General features: G+C 39.4%; 1 protein-coding gene across 2 annotated transcripts in view; it reads left to right on the top strand.

The window, feature by feature from the left end:
* The first annotated feature begins 2,467 nt into the window (after window positions 1-2,467).
* The window catches only part of si:ch211-247n2.1 (calcium-activated potassium channel subunit beta-2), a 34,690-nt gene continuing 19,624 nt past the window's right edge, over window positions 2,468-17,533 (top strand). The window contains exon 1 of one of the 2 annotated variants that reach the window (XM_034881279.1): window positions 2,468-2,523. The gene's annotated coding sequence lies outside the window, so the exon portion shown is untranslated. Of the gene's footprint in view, window positions 2,524-5,680; window positions 6,019-17,533 lie in introns of those variants that run through there. The other variant, XM_034881278.1, reaches the window with a different exon arrangement.

The raw sequence follows: 17,533 nt of genomic DNA, 5'->3' as shown, positions 1-17,533 counted from the left end.
ACACACACACACACACACACACACACACACACACACACACACACACACACACACACACACACACACAGTCCTGCAGCAGGATGAGGGTTGGGTGGAGTCACTAAGTCCATTTAGAGCTGTTAAGGGTGGAGTTCTAAAATAGAATGCCAAGCTAAGCCCTGAGTGAACCCTGTCTCAAAACTCTGCTTGTGTGTTTATGTGTGTGTGTGTGAGTGTGTGCGTGCGGGGGCGTGTGTGTGTGAGAAAGAGAATAATGAAGATAAAGGACATAGTGCCTCCTATGGACAAACAGCATCCCCTCTGTCTTGACATGTATATCTCCATACTGCCATCTGCTGAGCCTTGTTCAAGAGTACAACCACAATCCACGTTCACAGCCAATCAGATCACCTCTCTGCTTCTCTCTAGTGGCGGCAGTCCGGTTACTGCAGAGGAGTTTCTGTCTAAACAAATCCTGTTATTGCATGATGACCCTGATGATGCATGTTCAAATAACTTTTATTCTGTTACGATTCTTCACACGCTGTAGCAATGCAGCTGTTACCTATGGTAAAACTTCCAATTAACAGGTGTTGGTCTGTTGTCATCGGTGCATGTGTACATATGCAATACCAATGTTTGGTACGCAATGAAGTAATTAGTTCTGTTTTATATAAAGCTAGTTTTTCATTTTTATCAATCCTGCAAATATCACATTATGGTAAAATCGGATACTAGTAAAGGTAGTCTAGGGGGCGCTTGTATGTGAATACCCTAATGGTGTATTTACATCTTTACTAAATACAGCACCATCTTTTACGTCACACATTTGAGTGATAGTCGATTTGATCATTTAAGATTATTTTATCTATTTTTAGATAGTGGGTAGACAGGGAAGTGGGGAGAGAGTGAGGGGATGACAAAGGGCAAAGGGTTTAGCCTACAGGGGGCGCATGCTCTACTGGGTAAGCTAGATGCCCCCCCAATACGATCATCTGTTTTTGAGACCATCCTCATGGCATATTGTCACACTTCTAGTAGCGCGGCTCTAGGAATGTTGGTCAGTAAGTTGGTCCACCACTTTGGTCCAGACTGAAATGTCTGAATGATTTTGGATGGTTTACCATGAAATGTTAACACACCTGTACAGTAAATCCATGGTGCCCAGAGAATGAATCCTAATGACTAATAAACGCCACCACAAGGTTAAAATTTGAGATTTTTGGTGAAATTACTCAATAGCTGTTGGATGGATTGTGAATTTCCCACATTGTTTCCCCTGAAGATTAATTGCATTGAATGTAAGGAATTTTGGAGACCCCTGACTTTTTATCTTGTGCCATCATCACATCTGAATTTTAATTTGTCCAATACTTTGGTTTAAATACCTGCAAAACTACATACATTCTAATCAACCTCAGTTGTAGGCTACTTGGTCTGAAGTGATAAGCAAAAACGACATGCCAACAAGCAAAAATAAAATGGAAAACATGGCATCAATTAGACAGTACCTGCTAAAGATTAACATGTTCACATTCATGTTGAAAAAGGCTGACAATTCACTCTACACAGCACTGTGCCAATGTAAAGCCTTACAGGTGCTAGCATGGCTCTTTGTTTCATCAGATCTTCCTGTTAGGCTAAGTCAAGTGGCAACTTCCGGGCCTAAAAAAGTGCCTTAAACCTACATTCTATCTAATTTCCAGAAGAGTGCAACTCCGCTGGCTCCAAAAAGAAGTCAGTTTCTATCGACGTCTGTGGGGAAATGACCCTACTTCTGCCCTGATGTACTGTATTACCTCAGTAAGAGAGTGCATGGCCTCAATCGCAAGTCTTCTTCAACACATTATGATGTTCATTTAGTAAAATATGGTTATTTTAAAATTGAAGATAATGCAGGGAATGCATTAGGGGTGTGGCTGCACCCCGACCTGTCAATCATGATAGAGGCTTGGCAATGCTAACCATGGCTATTAAAATAGCCATGAAATTGTTTTTTGGTGTTGTCAATATTTTTGTCTAAAACTTCTCCCTGTGTTTTTTCCCCTGACCCTAAGCTAACCTTAGTGTAATTCCCAATACTAAAAATGATCATTACACATGAAATGTTTTACCTAAGGTAAAACATTTTTACATGGATAAAAGGTTGCAGAAAATGGCCCTTTTGTTATAAAACAAAGAATGAATTTTCCAAGTGTCTGACCTGTGTAAACATGAGGAAACTGTCAAGCCTTCACTAAGTCTAAGTTGCAACTGAGCCCCAGTTTGGAAACTTCTAATCGCAGCCGCCCTCTCCCACCATCAGGAAAGTGAGCAAAGCCTCTACTTCCTCCAATTCTCTCACTGTTTGCTTTCTGGATTACATGTTAGGCTGGGGTCCTTGTGTGTGTGTGTGTGTGTGTGTGTGTGTGTGTGTGTCTGTCTGTGTTTGTTTGTGTGTGTAGCCAGTCCTCTTGGCGGGTCAGTCACAGTCAGCCACAGCCACAGCAACAATAGGCTACGCCATAGGAGCTTCAGAAAGGCCGGCGCTCATTGCACCCCAGGGTGAGACCTCTGATCTGTTTTAGACCACATCATTGCTTAAGAACTGCTTCCGTCATCTGTTTTTTTAAACGTTAAAGAACAACTTCGTGAATTTTATCCTAAATTTATAATTAACATTTTGCATCAATTACCATTTGAAAAGATAATGTGGGCTTTTACATTATTATATTAATATATTATTTCATTATATTAATACAGTGGAAAAAGTAGCTATCTTAAACTATGCATCCACTTAACATTTCAAACTGCAAGTCTCTTTAAGACTTGTAACACCCTTGTTGGCATATTATATATGAATGAAAATAAAAAGGGTATATAACTGAGGCATTGATTTAATCTCTTCAAAATCTGAAATGTAAAAATGACAAGTACCGTGTTAATTAGTGAGCTTTAGAGCTGCCAATAGTTCTTTGGACAGAGCCAGGCTTGCTGATTCTACCTGCTTCCAGTGTTTGTGCTAAGCTAACTGTCTCCTAGCTACTGCTTCATATCTACATCTTCCTGAGGACATCTCATACCTTCTTCATTATTATTGGTAGATGAAGATTTGTGACCTTATAAATCCCCATTTACGTTTACATGTGGGTGGCTATTTTCATAAACAGACATTTCAACCTCTCTGTTTTCTAAAATTACATCAGGTATCAGTTTTCAGAAAAGGTTTTTAGAGGTTTTAGACTTGTTTTAGACTTGTTTTCAGGGGCAAATTCTCTGTTTGTGTGTCAATGAAGGAAAAATGTCTCAGTTTGTCAAAATAACCATATATGTGTGAACAGGGCCCCAGAGACAGATTTTTCCCTCAAGAGTTAGTGGAGACCAAATATGGAGCCAAGCTGAGAGTGAATATTTACACATCCCTTGTCAGTCATTTTGAGCTATCATCAAGCCAGGCTCAATTATTGGTGCCAATTAAAATGTTACGACACAGAGAATAGTAGGACCAAAATGCAGAGATAGCCAGGAAGAAGTGGTCAGTTTGAGGATTTAATCACCAACAATACACTATACCAGGATGTAGTCCAAGAAGAAAACAGGAATCACATGAACTAGGAACACTGAGACAAGAGAGACACAAACTCTCACAGAATACCATACAGAAACAATGATCCTACAAAAGACAAAGAAAACACAGGGACTAAATACACAGGGTAATGAGGAACAGGTGAAACACATCAGGGTGGGGCGGACAATCACAAAGATGGGAAAACACAAGGCAGGAAGTAAAACAAGACATGACAAGTGAGAAAACAGACTACACAATAAAACAGGAAACAGAAACACATACACAACCATAATATTGAGTGCTATATTATGGGTTTTCTTCTAGTTACTTTGTCCATCACCTAAATTGGTGTTTTTTCTCCCACAGTCTCTCATGTCTTCCTTTTTACTCTCCTTTATCCCCCCACCACACACACACACACACACATTATATTCCACAGACCATCATCGTTACACACTAGCCTAACATTTTAAGCCATCTTGTTGTCAGAGAGTTGGACAGAGTTGTAGTGCCTTTAAGCCCGCAGCGGCAATACATCCCTTTTTATGAATCCATAAATCATGTAACGTAATGTTGGATACCTCCACTTGCAAGCTAGTGGGGTTCTGTTTGTCAAGAGGGCTTCTGTGTGATTGCAGGCCTTCCAGAAGCTTTGTGATCCTGCCTGAAACTCAGTTTTCTTTTCTGAGACTTTGCACAAGAATTCCAGAATGATAAATCCACAACAGAACAGTTACTTATTAATCTTTTTGTATCAAAAGGTGTCAACCAATCAGAGGCTTTCTTCACAATGTTGCAGATGCTGCCGCTTTCCTGACTCACATACAGTATATATTAAATCAGTAATGAAGGGGCCTGACTAATTATAAAACAGTGTAAATGTAATGAATAATGTATTGATTCTCATCAAGCATAAAAGCATGTGGACTTTTCTGGGTAATTATCTAAATTGTGTCTTATTTGTGTTTAATTTTGTATACCTTGATTGCCAAGACTTAAGAGAAAATCTTAAATTATTTCACTCTATGCGATTTCAAAAGATTTCTGTGAGATGCAATTACCGTATAGTTTTTTTCTTTTTTTATATAGGCTAATGATGTGTATATTCCCGTGACATCCCTGCAGCATACAGCACATAGCCCAGGTTGTCCTGAAAAAAAAGACATCTATAACTTGATTGTGCATTAGAGGCTTGAGGTTACAGCCAATATTACACAAAGAAACTTGGCTAACAAAATATTGAGAAAAAAGAAGGGATTAGGCTCCAGAAGGCTAATAACTACATAGTCTAGATTGACAATTGTCCTGATGTCCCTCACTTTCAATTTTCTTGTTTACTTTGAACTCAAGCAACATTATCCGGAACCCTTGAGCATCGTTACACGCTAACAATGTCATGTTTTGAAGAACATTTGGATCATGCAACAAGGCAGGCCTGCTTGGTTGTTCTGGAGAATGATTGCATAGATTTAAAATGAATATGTTTACATTTACTCTCTGACTGGGAGGTTTTGGGACAATTTATGAGGATTTCCTGTCGTCAAAATACACAAGGCCATACACTGGTGAGGGCAATTGACGTCTAACCATGTGTCCAACTAATTTAAATAGCTCACCTTACTGTATTGTGTGAACAGTGAACTTCGTCTAATATTGTACGTGGCATTTTCTTTTGCGAGGTGCAAGTGCTACATCTAAACAAGGTACTTCCCGAGGCCATTTTGCAGAGCCACTGTTGCTTCGTACAGGGCTTAGCGCCGCGCAAGACGATTGTTATTGGTTTGAAGAAATGCAAACAACCCAGAAGGTGTGCTCCTATTGCCAGACATTCCTCTACAGCGCTGTGAAGATAGGTCTTGCAATAGAAGATCAATATCTACATTGTGTGCAATTGTCCACCTTCTCATCCTCCTGTCTCTGCCTCTGTTTAACACACACACACACACACACACACACACACACACACACACACACACACACACACACACACACACACACACACACACACACACACACTACCCTCTCCCATGATGTATGTTCACCTTTTTGTAGGCGGTTTTGTGGGTCCCGTGGAGTTTGTGTGGTTTATTAACAGTGTAGACCAGCTCACACACACACCAATGTTGTTGTGTTACACGCCACGTTTGTTTTGATCCCGGAATGCTGGCATGTGAAATCACACACTGGGGTGGCATTATACCGCCTTTGCTTGGTTCTGTGTGAATTAACAAAGCCAACATAACGGCAGACCTTCATTGAAGCACTATTGTGAAATCTCTGTGTGAAAGGGGACTGATTATTACTGTGAGCAGTGAGGGGTAGTGTCCCTCAGTCTGCAGTATGGGAGGCATGCTGAGGGCTGCTCCGTCCCTGAAAAACAGAATAACACATGTTGGCTCAGCTTAGAGGACACTTTTTAAAATGCCATGGGATTAAAATACAAACCGAACACCTGCAGCCAGGAAACATTTTGACCTCAGCAGTATTTGAAGGTAAGCTCTCACCGTCTGACAAAATAAGAAAGCATTTAAGGGCGCAAAGTCCTCTAAACATTTTTGGTTTTAGGAAGCTGTTTGATTGCATTGCCCAAAAGTTGGGGCGGTAGACAAGTGAAGAGTAGATACACTACTAGTTGAAGCTCTGCTGTGAAATGATCAATTTAATGTGTCTTATGCTGCCTTCGTGTTTCTGGGCAGCATGTTGCACAGACCAAACTCTCAGCCACTTCTCAACACTGGAAGAAAACATGTAATAGCTCTCACTTATCACTGTGGGGTTAAAATCCAGACAGTCCTCTCTCAGTAAACAACAGAATAGGTCTATTGCGCAAGCAGCTCACAATGACCCATACTGACAATTCTTGCAATGCGACTTCTCGTGGCTGTAGTAGTTGTAACAAGATCAAACGAGGAAATGAGCTGACAAAGTAAAAGAGTGCCAAATTCTGCGCAAGGAAGCAGATTGGGTTGGTGATAGGTCATACAAACACAGGACTTTCACTCCCATGGGAAACCGTATGTCACACGTAAATTTTTGAAATTAGGCTTTGATGAAATGGCATCTGTTATGTCCTTGTTTTGGTACACCTGGCTCATTTTAAGTCAATGCCTGATATTTTACTAAACCTAATGAAATATTTTTGTTCCCTAAACTTAACTAGTTCTGTTTCACGTTAACTGCTTTAAATAGAACTGTCACATAATTACGTTAATAACGTCATGGTCACGTATAAATAAAACGGTCTTTTCAGTCATTTTTGGAGTAAGTATACATGACCACCACTATTCCACTATTGTTCTGAATATGACAATATTCCTAATTTGATACAAGTCAGGTAAACAGAATATTCCAAATAAGGCCTTTTTCCGAGTATAGCATTTTCCGATTATGACATTTGGGATATGCCGGTAAGATTCAGGCATTTTTAGGAGTAAACAATAACAGAAGAATAAAGATACTTTTCTTTTAGATTTGTCATGCAAAAACAGCTGTTAAAGTCTCAAAGTTATTTCTCCAAATTTATTTCAATTAACCTACCACCAAGCTACTGTAAACTGTAGTTTTGCAGAATATTTAATTCCATGAACTAAAAAAACTTCCTAGCAGTCTGCAACATTACTTCACTGTTGGGAGCCACATAGTCTAGTCTGAACAATTTAGAGCAGCTGGTTCTACCTCCCTGCCATTAGCACTCATTGTAACACTCAAAAATATGTCTCAGACAAGCCAACTTTCAACTCTATCTATAGAATATCAAACTGTCTTTCCAACTATCTGCCTGTGCTCCTGTTTCAGTCCCATTCTTTTTTTGTCATTGTGGCTGTAGCTTTACAAAAGGATACCTGTGCCAATGAGCCAGCCTTAAATGTCAATGATACCCCATTGTTGCTTTCATTGTATGAACACCAACAAAGTCTGCTAAGGGAGGAAGTCCCGGTGGATAGATGGGTCAAACAAACACAGGATTTTCACCCAGTAGGCAGATGTTGCTTTCCTGTGTAAAACCTAAAGTCAATGTTTACTCGTTTTGGATTACGTACATAAGTTTGCTTGTAAGTTAAGTTACGATTGTAACTCATCCTACACCCCATGTGTAACATGACAATGTGCTTTTTGGATGCTTTTATATAGGCCTCATTGGTCCCCTAACACTGTATCTGAAGTTTCCTGTAGTTTTTTACCAGGTTTGCACACACTGCAGAAGGGATTTTGGCCCACTCCTCCACACAGATCTTCTCTAGATCAGTCAGGTTTTAAGGCTGTTGATGAGAAAAAAGGAGTCTGAGCTCCCTCCAAAGATTCTCTGTTGGGTTTAGGTCTGGATACTGGCTAGGCCACGCCAGAACCTTGATATGCTTCTAACAGAGCCACTCCTTGGTTATCCTGGCTGTGTGCTTCGGGTCATTGTCATGTTGCAAGATCCAGCCTCGACCCATCTTCAATGCTCTAACTGAGGGAAGGAGGTTGTTCCCCAAAATCTCGCAGTACATGGCCCCGGTCATCCTTTCCTTAATAGAGTGCAGTCGCCCTGCCCGATGTGCTGAAAAACAACCCCAAAGCATGATGCTACCACCCCCATGCTTCCCAATAGGGATGGTGTTCTTGGGATGGTACTCATCATTCTTCTTCCTCCAAACACGGTTAGTGGAATTATGACCAAAAAGTTATATTTTGGTCTCATCTGAACACATGACTTTCTCCCATGACTCCTCTGGATCATCCAAATGGTCATTGGCAAACTTAAGACGGGCCTTGACATCTGCTGGTTGAAGCAGGGGAACCTTCCGTGCCATTTCAAACCATTACGTCTTAGTGTATTACCAACAGTAACCTTGGAAACAGTGGTCCCAGCTCTTTTCAGGTCATTGACCAGCTCCTCCCATGTGGTTCTGGGCAGATTTCTCACCTTTCTTAGGATCCTTGAGACCCCACGTGGTGAGATCTTGCATGGAGCCCCTTTCCGAGGGAGGTTGACAGTAATGTTTAGCTTCTTCCATTTTCTAAGGATTGCTCCAACAGTGGACCTTTTTTCACCAAGCTGCTTGGCAATTTCCCTGTAGCCCTTTCCAGCCTTGTGGAGGTGAACAATTTTGTCTCTGGTGTCTTTGGAGAGCTCTTTGGTCTTGGCCATGTTAGTAGTTGTATTCTTACTTATTGTATGGGGGGAGGAGGGGGGGCAGGTGTCTTTATACAGCTAACGACCTCAAACAGGTGCTTCTAATTTAGGATAATAAATGGAGTGGAGGTGGACATTTTGAAGGCAGACTAACAGGTCTTTGAGGGTCAGAATTGTAGCTGATAGACAGTCTGCAGACAGACAGCTGTATCATACAAATATATAGTTAAAAAATCACACATTGTGATTTCTGGATTTTTTTTTTAGATTTTGTCTCTCACAGTGGACATGCACCTAAAATGACAATTTTAGACCCCTCCATGATTTCTAAGTGGGAGAACTTACAAAATAGCAGGGTGTTCAAATACTTGTTTTCCTCACTGTATATTCACACCTGGAAGCTGTCCAGCATAGTTTTGCCAGCCATTAAGCAGCTACACTGAGGCAGTTTGGGATAAGGTGCCTTGCTGGACCGAGGTTATATATATTTGTATGTATGTATCTATACTCATAACTCACTTCCTCTTCCTCTCTCTTTATCAGAATTCTTGACAAATCCAATTGGTCGGCATTCAATTTATAATGCAGTCAAACTGATGTTAAAGTAATACCCAACATGATAAAGGTGTGTTGAGTTTGAACTATGCGCTGCAAGATTGAGAATTTTCAACTTTTTTTAATGCATTTTTATTAGCTAGTACAGATAGACAGGAAAGTGTGGAGAGAGAGAATAGATGACGCACACTACAGCATGTTATGTCTAGTCTACTGTAACAGCAGTGGACGCCCAGAGTTGAAATTTCCAGGATTGACTTTACAGTGATTTCATTTTATAAGCTTTACAAGCTTTATCTTGTAAGCTGTATTGTACTGTAGCTCTTTGATTCTAAACAAGGCTGAACAGCTGCGTCCGACTCGCCCTGTCTGTTGTGCAGTCAGTCAGGTTGCAAAAGACAACTGCAGGCTACACACTGAAAGACATGGCATCAAGATAGTCTTCCATAAACAGAACCATGACATCACTGCTGAGACACAGGCCAGAGTATGTGTGTGTGTGTGTGTGGGGGGGGGGGGTGTCAGGCATGCATGCATGTGTGTCGGTGAGTCTAACCCTGTCACAGAGAACAGCAGCACCTGTGCCATCAACATAGCACCTAACAAACCAGCCTTCAAGGAAAGCCAAAACGTTGATGTGCAGAAGAGAGAAGTGGTCTAGCTCATGAACTACTTAATATGGTGTGTGTATGTGTGTGTGTGTGTGTGTGTGTGTGTGTGTAGGTGTGTGTGTGTGTGTGTGTGTGGCTTTTTTGCTGACTAAGGATGCAATAGGGGACAGTGTGTGTATATGGCATAGGATGTTTGACCACATCAGAGAACATTCCACATATTGTCCATGACCTTTTTAACAGTTGTAAGAAAAATTAATAAATAGCTCTGTTGATGTGTACCCACGTACTATAACAAGACATGTCCCTTGTTTGATCTTACAGGCTTTGTATAAAACCTCCACCACCAACAACATAGGACAGTAACAAGCAACAGAAGCTTTACCTAACTATACAATAGTGAAACAGACAATCACACAAGCAGAGCACAGAAAAACATAGACAGGCAGAGCAGAATATACTCAGTAAACGTAATTCAACTTTTTTTCTGCCACATGGCATTGTTTTGTCATTGATTGCATGCCATTTTGCAACACAACAGAGACCTTATTTATTGATATTGATTGATTTCAATATTGATCAATCCAACACCAAAGATTCTTGCATTCTTCAACCTTAAAATAATGTTTTCAAAATCCTTTCAGTGGATCATTAACTCATGCAAATGAGCCATGAGAACAATGGTATTGGTATCATTACTGGACAATGTTTTCCAACCTGTAGGGGGACCAAAGAGGAAAAGTGTTTTGGTGCCTACTGTGAAGGTGCTTGTTGACGAGTAGCTAATGCTAATGCTTGGTCTATAACGTTAGCTTTTCTTGGTGGGTAACATAAGATTACAACATGCTCAGTTAGTTTTAGTATGATTGTTCTGACTACTATCTCAGGCCACAAGAGGAAGAAAAAGAACTCTACAAAAAACTAAAAGACCCAAATACCCATACGCCTAATGGGTTGTCAGTCAGACATTGTGTGATTTAAACGCAATTCTGACCTGATTTCTGAGCCGCATGACTAATTTCAGAGTCCGACTGAATATTAGCTTTGGCATTGGGATGAACAACTGACATGTGAGAAATTTTGTTCGGCCAACTTACAGCTCTTGCACAGCTAAAGGTTATTTATCAACGTTCAGTTTCTTTTGTCTCGATGTTCCTGGTGGAAACAGCTGTGGCAAAAGCAAACACGCTTCTGATCAAGGCAGCATGTTCCTGCCTTGTTAAGAAATATTACATATGGGTAGGCACTTTTATGACATTTTTAACATGTTTGGGTACTAACTACTGTATATCAGTAGGATAACACAGTGTAGGCAGCAGCAATTGTTTTTGATTTTCTTGCTACTGACAGCACTCCCAACAACAGAGCTACATGGCTCACGTACCTCCAGTGGTAGTTGTGCAACAGTTTGAGAACCAGTGTTTTTTTGTAAAATATGCATATTTATTAAAAAGTTAGCTGAGGGGAATATTATTACTGTCTGAGATTTAAAGTGATGGTTTGGAGTTATTTCCCCCTAGGGTCCTTTGCACCCCGATCTCGAGCCAAACAACCCCCCAGAAGCCTTTTTCCCTTGGTCTAACAATGGGCAATTAAGCTGAAACAGCTGATTAGATTAGTGCAGGCGCTAATGGAACCACGGCCATATCTCGTATATTACCCCACTAATTATGCCTGAAATTAAACCAAACTTCTACAGTAGTACAAATCGGTTATGTACTGAAGTTTGTGAGTACACCAAGAGATTATTTAATTAACACTTGCTTGTTGGATTTTGCTCTTTGTTGCTAATGCTACCAGGCAGTAAGAGCGCTTAGGGACATCTACAAAGGGGGTGGTAGTAGCTCAGTCATTAGGGTTTTTTGTTGTATCTCTTTTTTGTGTTGTAATTTGTAGACGCTCCTAAGCTTTCTTACTGCCCAGTGGCAGTAGCAGCAGGGAGCAGAAGCCATCAGGCAACTGCTGTTTAAATAAACTCCTGGTGAACTTACAAACTTCCCAATCCATCGTTTAATGAGTACATGACCTATTTGAACTACTTTAGAAGTTTGGTGTCATTTCAGGCATTATTAGTGGGGTGATTTACGAGATACAAAGTTGTTTCTATTAGTGCCTGCACTAAGCTAATCAGCTGATAATGCTAACTCCCATGCGAACCCATTGTTAGACCCAGGTGAAAGAAGCTTCTGGGGGGTTGTTTGGCTCAAGGTTGTGCCGCAAAGGACCCTAGGGTGAAATTACTCTGAACCATCCCTTTAAGTATGAAGATGGCAGCCAGCAAACTATTAGCCCAGCAAAAACACTGGAAGCAGGATGAAGCAGCTAGCCTGGCTCTTTCCCAGGGGAAAAAAAACTATGTAAATACACTAAATATACAGTGGGATTCGAAATTTTGGGCAACCCAGGTAAAAATTTGTATTAATGTGCATAAAGAAGCCAATAAAAAATGAGAATATCTCCAAAGGGCATCAAATGAGGCATTATACATTTGTATAATATGTCACAAAAAATTAGATTGTATATCCACCATTTACACTTTCAAAATAACAGAAAACAAAAAAATGGCCTCTGCAGAAGTTTGGGCACCCTGCAAAGTTAATACCTTTTACTGCCCCCTTTGGCAAGTATCACAGCTTTGGAATGCTTCTTGTAGCCTTTTGGGTTGTCTGTCACGCACTGCTCTTTTAAGGTTTATCCATAGATTTTCAATTATGTTGAGGTCAGGAGATTGTGAAGGCCATGGCAAAACCTTCAGTTTACGCCCCTTGATGTAATCCACCATGGATTTTCAGGTGCGTTTTGGATCATTATCCATTTGTAGAAGCCATCCTCTCTTTAACTTCTGCTTTTTCACAGATGGCATCAAGTTAGCGTCCAAAATTTGCTGAAATTTGATTGAATCCATTTTTCCTTCTACTCTTGAAACTTTCCCTGTGCCACTGGCTGCAATACAACCCCAAAGCATGATTGATCCCCCCCATGCCTGTCAGCTGGACAGAGGTTCTTTTCATTAAATTCTGTGCCCTTTCTTCTCCGAACGTAACTTTGCTCATTCCGGCCAAAAAGTTCTATTTTAAACTCATTGGTCCGCAAAACTTGTTTCCACAATGCATCAGGCTTGTCTACATGTTCATTTGCAAACTTCAAACGCTGATTTTTGTGGTGAGGACGTAGAAGAGGTTTTCTTATGATGACTCTTCTATGAAGACCATATTTGTACAGGTATCTCTTTATAGTGGAATGTTGTACCACAACTCCAGTGTCTGCCAGGTCTTTCTGGACGGATTGTGCAGTCAAACTTGGGTTTGGACTTGCTTTTCTCACAATCCTGCGAGCTGTTCTGTCTGATATTTTTCTTGGTCTACCAGATCTTGCTTAAACGTCCACTTTTCCTGATGACTTCCATTTCTTAATTACATTCCAAACTAATATTGGCATCTGAAAATGCTTTGCTATCTTCTCATAGCCTTCTCCTGCTTTGTGAGCGTCAATTATTTTCACTTTCAGTTTTCTACACAACTTATTAGAAGCACCCATGGTGTTGATTGTTGGGGCAAGGTCAGATGAGTCTGGGCATTAAAACCTCAAGAATGACATCACCTGGTCTTTCCAGATAAGGAATGAGAAAAATACATGACGCTGTCAGGTCTCAGCTTTCCAAAAGAGGCAGTAAAAGGTATTAACTTTGCGGGGTGCCCAAACTTTTGTGGACGCCATTTTTTTTCTCCGTTATTTTGAAAGTGTAAATGATGGAAATAAACTTATTGTGACATATTATACAAATGTGGACATTTCCCATCTTTTCTTGGCTTTTTTATGCACATTAACACAAATTTTTACCTGGGGTGCCCAAACTTTTGAACCCCACTGTTGTCCGCTTTGTCAATACACAAATATTTTGCAGAATCATTAGTTTTGTCAGAAAAGATATTTTTTCATATTGTGTGAAGAGGATTTCTGACTTCGATTTTGTGTTTTGGAAACAACGCTATTTTAATATTCACATCTCTCTCCTCCCGGCCAACCACAACCTACATCCACACAGTCCAGCCCCCTCACACAGCTGTTACAGAGACCTCAGACAGACCGTTTTTTTCTTTGCTTTTTAGTTGGCAATCTGCTAGGTACTGTAGAATGCAGTGCCGAATAGTTTCTTCAGTTAAGAACTTTTGAAAACCTTTTTATAGGGCTGATGTTGGTTTTATTTGTTTTTTCTTGTGTTCTAAAATATAATGTATAGCTTCAGTTTGTGGGGATTTGGAAGTAAAAAGACAATCATTGATGATTTATTTTTTGTTGACAAGCTTTAGCAGCTTAAAAGTGAAGACTACTGAGCCAGCTGTTAGGCAGTAGTCAGAACTACCAAGTGCACTAAACAAAAGCAGTAGTTTGGATAAAGGTAAAAAGGAGATCATGGGCAGAGGTGTTGTAAAGTGCAAAGAGCCATGTTAGGAGACAACTGCTCCAACAGTCTGACCAATGACTCTTCTCTGACACCACCATCAGAAATCAGGTGAGCTCCTTTTCATCACTGTATCATTTTCATAAGTACTTTACCAATAAGACTTGTAAAAATGTAAGCTAAAGTAAGTGCATTTGTTACATTGGATGTTTGCACTGGGGCAAAATTCCCAGTCGTTGTGTGATTGGGCTGAGCCATGTTTGTTGATTCAGTTTTGTGTTTAATTTTAATCTAATTGCTGTCTTCCTCTACTGCATTATGTACAATACATACATGCAGTGCATACATACATTCATACATACATACATACATACATACATACATACATACATGCATGCATGCATACATACATACATACATACATACATGTACAAACATACATACATACAAATATACATGCATGCATACATATACATTTTTGTTAGTATTCACGTCAATATAATCTATTTACGTTATTACTCATTTGATACTGCTCTGACATATACCAACCTCTTGCAGGGCTGATACATTCATGAAAAAAATATCTGACCAGCCTATAATTTAAATTTAAATTGCAGTTATACGCTTTAAAGTAAACTACACGCTTGTGTTTGTGATCTACACACTATTAAACAAGTTATAATTGTACCAAGCATAATTACAAATGTTTCTTGTTTCTAAATGAATATACTGCAATCAGATACAATAATGCAGTTACCATTTCATATTAGTGGTGTACTTTACATGAATTAATAACATTTACGTATAATCTTGACATTCAAAAGTGGTAAACAAAGGCATACTCAGCCAGTTGTGGTAATAATGACAAGTTTCACAAGGTTTTGTGAATGTTTTCAGATTTCATTCTTTTGAGTCTTTTACTACCTGTGTTGACATTTCCCACCAATGACTATGTTATTACCAGTGTAGATTTCTAAAACCTTAAACTGTCACTATGCTGCAGCTAAGAGCTCTCAAGTGCTGAAAGGCCAACTACCAACCAGAGAGCGTACATATACAGGACAAGCAAATATTTATGAGGGGCCGTATAAGACATTATCTATTCTTGTACTCTCACATTCATACATTCTCCTTACACATATATACATTCTCGTTTTACATGCATATATTTTCACTGTCACACACACATCCATTCTACTTACACATACATATATTCTTCTTTCACATACATTTATTTTTGCTCTCACACATACATCCATTCTCCTTTCACATTTATATATTTTTACTCTCACATACATATATTTTTCTTTTACATACACATATTTTCACTCTCGGATACATATATTTTTACTCACACATACATATATTCTTCTTTCACATACATATATTTTCACTCTCACATATATACATTTTACTCTTATATTTCTATATTTTAACACACACAAATATATATTTTTCTTTCATATTTCTATATTTATCATACATATCCATACATTTTTTCTCTAATTTATATGCAGCCAAAATTTTAAATAATACAAGAAGAAAATGTATGCATGTGTGAAGAAAATATATTACTGTGAGAGAAGAATGTGTGTATGTGTGAGAAAGTATAGTGGAAAAGGAAGGAGTATAGTGGAAACGGATGGCAGAACAGTTATCGCGCTGTGATTGGCTGTCAACCTCACGCTGTGATTGGCTGAGAAACTCCGGCAGGGTCATGTTCAGGTCGCGGTTAGCATGGACGGAGATGAGACGAACGCTTTACAGCAAGCTATTGGAGTTTTAAGGACTATTTTAACATCCTCTGATACTATTTCTGCCATTGAGCGTCAAAGGACGTGCTCATCTGCACCAAATGTTGTTCCCAGCACGGCAGAAAGTGAAATGAGACAACTTTTTCGACCAGGTGGAAACTCACGAGACCCTGCTACAGGCAATGCACCTCAAGCTAACCAAGGCCCAACCGGAGGATCACGGCAGTCTTTGCGATTTCAAACACAGCAGCACTTTGGAAATTGGGGCTCTCGTCCAAGGAAACGGTAAGAATAAATAAGCTCTGTTTTGCTGACTTGTATTTAACTGATTTGACTGTATATTGGTAAGCGACCGCGCTCCCCCCTCCCGCTATTGATTGTGTCCGATCTCATGCCCTCACTGCACTGACATATTACAAGGCTTCAAACATCTTTGTCACGCTAAGTTTAGTCCGGGCTTCCTCACATGTAAATATATCAATTACGTTACTGTAAATATGATGAGACCGTGTCAAAGTTTTATTTTGGATATTCAACATACAATCATCAAATAACTGTCCTCCGGTGGACTCCTGCTGCTTCTGCCGGTAAAACCATAGGTTAAAACTATTAAAAAGACGTCGATAAAGAATGTATTTTGAATATCCAATCTTAAACCATTTTCACCACGTTCCACGCACTGACTGTTGTTCCTTTGCTTCAATCAAGTAACCGTCCGCCATAGTGATCGTCAGTACAATAGTAGTAGTCTTTTGTGTTTACACAAAACCTTTCTTTGCTTGATTTATGCTGAACTGGTCATATGGAACATGTTAATAATCTGAAAATGAAATGCAAACAAATATTTAATAAACGAATTATGGATTTTTCTCCACACTTTACCTCTCCTTAGCACTTGGCAATTTAATGTGTTTTTAGAAAACTCTGTCCTGAAATATATAAAGGCATTAGAAATTGAATCTTCCATGTTGTGAATGCGTAATACATTACAATTAATAATTATAATGTAATAGTTCTTGGGGGGTAGTAATGGAAAAAAAACTCAGTCAAACTGAACTTAAAAATTGGCATCCCAACATTGCTTTTAAGTGCTTTTCCCTGGGATTTTTTGCGTATAATTATACTCCTTTGGTTGTTGTGCTTTTACAAATCTCCAATAAAATGTAAATCATAACTACAGATCATTGTCACTTTGTTCAGCGACAGGTGTTGCATTCTCATTGTAGCATTTGCAATCCTAATATTGACGGTGCCAAATTTTAAGTAAAAAGGATAACATTATTTGTGGGTTAGCCTTTTTGTTGTATGGTATTGCGATTTCATCAGTTTAAGTCAAGTGAACCAAATGGTTTAATGTAGGCCTAGCCTACACTGTCACCAGTTTTAGTGAAATATTGAAGGATATAAATCATTGAATGATGTAGAAATAAAATAGCCTATTATGTGCCATGTGTTATATGAAAGGATAAATACATATCAACTATGTCTGCTTTGTTTTGTAGGGCCAAAATTCAACATCACAATACTTTCAACAAGGATGTTATTCTTCTTTCAAAGCCATCAAGCAGT

This window comes from Etheostoma cragini, chromosome 9, assembly GCF_013103735.1.
Source record: "Etheostoma cragini isolate CJK2018 chromosome 9, CSU_Ecrag_1.0, whole genome shotgun sequence".
In the NCBI taxonomy this organism is placed as follows: Eukaryota; Metazoa; Chordata; class Actinopteri; order Perciformes; family Percidae; genus Etheostoma; species Etheostoma cragini.
This window is presented reverse-complemented; position numbering and strand designations above follow the sequence as displayed.